The sequence below is a fragment of the Silene latifolia genome, chromosome X (genome assembly GCF_048544455.1).
Source record: "Silene latifolia isolate original U9 population chromosome X, ASM4854445v1, whole genome shotgun sequence".
Lineage (NCBI taxonomy): Eukaryota > Viridiplantae > Streptophyta > Magnoliopsida > Caryophyllales > Caryophyllaceae > Silene > Silene latifolia.
The window spans coordinates 181656810-181661437 of NC_133537.1; the positions used below are offsets into that span (position 1 = coordinate 181656810).

General features: G+C 38.2%; 1 non-coding gene across 1 annotated transcript; it reads left to right on the top strand.

The window, feature by feature from the left end:
* Positions 1-825: 825 nt before the first annotated feature.
* Positions 826-932, top strand: LOC141624672 (small nucleolar RNA R71). Its single transcript, XR_012534477.1, has one exon. It is a non-coding gene; the product is annotated as a small nucleolar RNA R71 (small nucleolar RNA).
* The last annotated feature ends 3696 nt before the right edge of the window (positions 933-4628 follow it).

A 4628-nucleotide genomic window follows, 5' to 3' on the forward strand; every position in this document is an offset into this window, starting at 1 on the left:
TTAACGGTATCATGTGGTTGCGTACCTTGGGGTGGTAGTTGACCGGTTTTCCTTTGAGAGCTAGAAGCGGCTAGTTGAGCCATTTGTTGCTCCAACATTTTGATTGCGGCATTCTGAGCTTGATCATTCTTTTGGATTTGAGCCAACAATTCCCTTTGCATTTGTACTATCAAGCCTTCAAGTTTACCTCCTCCTTGGTTATTTTGTGGTGGGGGTTGATTTTGTTAGTAATTGTGTTGAGGTGGTCTTTGATGGTTTTGATAACCCGGTGGAGGATTATACTTTTGTTGTTGAGGGACATAGGCATTTTGTTGTGGTGTGGGTTGAGGGTTAAGCACATTGTTGCTAGTATAAGACAGGTTCGGATGAAATTTTGAATTCGGGTTATATGTATTTGAAAATGTACCCGGTGGATAAGAACTTTGTCTAAAAGCTTGAAAAGCATTTACCTCCTCAATAGTAGCTCGGCAATGAGATGTGTAATGACCCACACCTCCGCAACCGTCACAAACAATGATTTAACTTGTAGAAGACACGACATTGAGTTGTTGAAGGGAATCTCTAGCATCTCGTTCTCTCAATTGTTGTTGGAGTAAAGCAATTTGAGCCAAAAAGATGGGATTGTCGGAGGATTCTTCTTTACCTTTGTGTGGCACACTTCGGGAATTGACATATTGTGCATCATGGACCGCCATAGATTCGATCGTGGCATGAGCAATATCGGTGTCACTTTGATCAAACCGCCCATTGTTGGCAGAATCAAGAATCTTTCGGGACTCGGCACAGCATCCATTGTAGAATGTTATAGCTAGAAACCAATCATCTAGCCCATGATGTGGCCATTGTCTTTGCAATTCTTTATACCTCTCCCAAGCCTCATATAAGCTCTCAAGAGCTTATTGACGGAATCCGGTGATTTTTGTCCTCATAGTTTGAGTTTTCTGATACTGTCGTTTCTGTACCAAAAATAAATACCTAAATATACTAACGGAAGCTAGTGATAAGTAGGGTAGATCTCCATAGGGAGGCAAGGTATCTATCTGAAGTCCGTCTATCTAAGTCACAAATGGAGGGTTTTAGTTTGGTTTCCTAAACTACTAAAGGTTTAAGGGCAAGAGAAATAAAGTAAGAGCAACAAAGTGAGAAAATAAGATATAAGCGATCAGATAAAAGAGAGTATGTCAGGATTTCGGTTCACCATGGCAGTTTATCGACTCCGATGCAAATAGCCTAGACAATATACTGTGAGAAGGGCATGTGAAAGGTCCTTCCGGTCCGTTATCCACCCTAGAATTCCACTAACTTAACTTTCGTCCTCATTAGGGTAGTCTACTGTTCATAACAGGTCTGTTTATTCCAATCTTCCGATCCAGGAACAAAGTTAACCAAATTAATATAATTTAGAAGCGTGCATTCAACTAAATTGATGTTACAGTTATATTGCTATGGGGACAGATTCTTACATGTAAATCGTCTAGTCTATTCACTACATCGTCACAATTCTACCAAGGATTCCCTAGTCCTAACATAAAGAGAATTAGCTACTCATGTTATTAAGGCTGTCAACAATAACAACAAAAGACTTGTTAATAAGAGACATGATAAAGGAATAAGAACAAGGCATAAACTAAATTAAGAGAACAATTAGTAGGAGCAAACAAAGAATTAAGATTAAAGGGAAAAGAATGATTACAAGGTTTGAATCCGGAGAGAAAAGAGGCAGAGAAAAGCTCCAGAGATTAAGAGTGTGCAAAACGTAATTAAGAAGTGATAAGAGATGATTATGACCTAATGACGACTTCCTTTATATAGGGAAGTGATTATTAACATAAAATAAACCTAACACGGGATAAAAATCCCGAGTATATATGCTAGTCACTCGATCGAGCAACTTTATATCACTCGATCGAACAAATCCAAGCTAAAACCTCTCGATCGAGTACTTTAGGTACTCGATCGAACACTTATCAAAAAGGCACATTCAATCGAGTAGAAAAAGGATTCGATCGAACACTATAGTACTCGATCGAGTACTTTCCAGCGCACAATTCCTTCTTTGCGCACTGAACTTCAAACGGCTTCCATTTCTTCGTTACTTGGGCAAATAGAGCGTTTCCAGTGGAGTTGGAAAGCTAAGAGGACAAGCTTTCATATAGAATTGGAATAACCTAAAAATCGGTTGTACAACGCTAGATATAACTCTTCAAAATAGGCACTAATAATTTAAAGTTCTTCCTTTAGTCGCCTAGCTGTCTTACTTCTTTCGCATCTCAAAATAGTAGTCTTCAAGCTCCGACTCAACTCATCTCCTAAATTCATGCATAGGGACATGTATTAAGCTTGATTATGCTCCTTTCCGGTTCATACCTGCAAATAATACAAGACAAACCAAAGTAGCCTATTCGGGGGACATTTGTAGCTAAACACTACTAAATATGCATAGAAATGCGTGAAAATATGATACAAAAAGTCTACATAAAATGCACGTATCAAACTTACCCAAACCAAACCTTTTCTTGTCCCCAAGCAAACTATATGCAAAACTAATGGAACAGAAAAGAAAACTCAGAGCTAGCTACAAATGCCCACTTAAACCGATTTAATGCAGCAAACTAACACTTATAGCAAAACAGTCAAGTGCAAACGAGTTATAAGATGTTTATAATAAAGCTGAACCGCCAACCTTGCAAGACCTTTAATGATGGTCTCTCACAGGTCACTCTTCTCTCATGAATCAAAGGGTAAGCATATGAGTGTAAGAGAGAAAGAAATATATTCGCTCACCTAAACTACGACCAACATAAACATGCATGCAACTAATATGATAGACAATTCTAACTACCGTACATACATTCAAACGAAACAAGGTCTGTCACAGGCGAGAGCTTACAAAATATGGTAAAGTGAGGCAATGGGTAAGAAAAGGCAAAACATTTTTTGGAAATGTGAGGGTATAGGCGGCCAAGCTAGTACCTGAACAGAACCAAGTGGAACATATCCATTTCTAATCCATCAAAATTAAGCACAACGCCCATATTTGGCATTCAAACTCACCAAACCGAACTGAACATACTCCTCAATAGATATAAATAAAGCATAGGAGTGAAACCGTCTCATCAAACAAACCTTTTCTTTTTCCTTTTTTTTCTCTTTTTTTTTTGGTTTTCTTTCTTCTTTTTTTCGAATTCTTTTTTTTCTTTTCATTTCATCCTCCTTCTCCTTCATAAATTACCAACTCCAAATCAATACAATAGGAACCAAACTCGGCACGATAAATTATATACCGCAAAAACATACACTAAACTAGCTTGACAAGGCAGGCTAAAATTTGGATGTAGTTAAGGGTCAAAAAGGCAAATTTGGCTAATGTGGAGTTAAATGGGTAAAAATGAAAGAAAAGGGAAATGTAAGCACCTCCCTGCATGTGACGCCAACCACTAACCCGAATGTATGTAGGCAAAAAGCAATTGAATTTCATAAACGTGCAAAATAATGAACATGTTATGCAAGGAGTATACTACTCACAATCCTACATGAAACCACTCATAAATGACACCAGTTTATAGGGCTCTAAATCTTAGAAATTATAAGTAGTTTGCCAAAATTTCAGGTAAAGTCTATTTGTTCAGCTAAATTTTAAAATAAACTCGTAGATATGCAATAAGACAATGCTAAAAGATATTAATTTGTGCAAGGCTTAAGCAAAAGGACAAATGTAGTGCAATTTCATCATAGAAATCCACCGTTCCAACTCGACTATATGCTAAAATAAACGTGATTTGTTTTTGAATTTTTCGAATATTTTTTCATTTTTATGGGATTTTGAATTTTATGAGATTTTTGAATTTTATAAAAAATGAACAACAATGCATACAGAAATTAAACGTGATAAAAGAAATGCAATAAAAACAACATGCAGACACAGATATGGATGCATAACCTCCCCAAACCAAACCGTACAATGCCCTCATTGTACTCAAAAATAGGCAAAGGAAATGCAAACTAAAAAGGAGAGAGAAGATGCGGAAAACTTACAAGATTACGCGAAGAAGGGACCTCCCCAAACCAGCCAGTAACATGGGAGGTCACAAACAGCTCCAGAACAGCATCACATGAAGCAACACAAAACAGGTCTACTTGTGATAATCGATTGAGAAGACATAATACTCGATCGAGTACAATCAGCTTCCAAAGTGTTCGATCGAAGAACAGAATTACTCGATCGAATGGTCCTGCAGGCTACAAATTTCGACCAAAAACAAGGTCCAAAATTGTTCACAGTCTATGGTTGTAAAAACCAATTATTAAGCACGCAACAAAACCTAAAGTGTTTGAAAAACAACTAAATAGTTTAAACTTCGGGTTGCCTCCCGGACAGCGCCAGTTTCAGATAGGTCCTAGCTCGACCTTCTTCTTATCATCCACCGATAGAAATTAATGGCCCACGACAAGGCTGTTTACTAAATGAGGTCCCCTCAGCGTCCATCAGCTTGACCTTAGGCCTCCATACCATCGCATAAACAGGAGAACAGCAACTTATTGCAGCATAATGGCCTCCCCCTTTGGCTCTCTCGCGCGCTTTCTTCTTATACGGCCTAGTCTCGTCCAATCCTCCTCTCGGGTCTTCT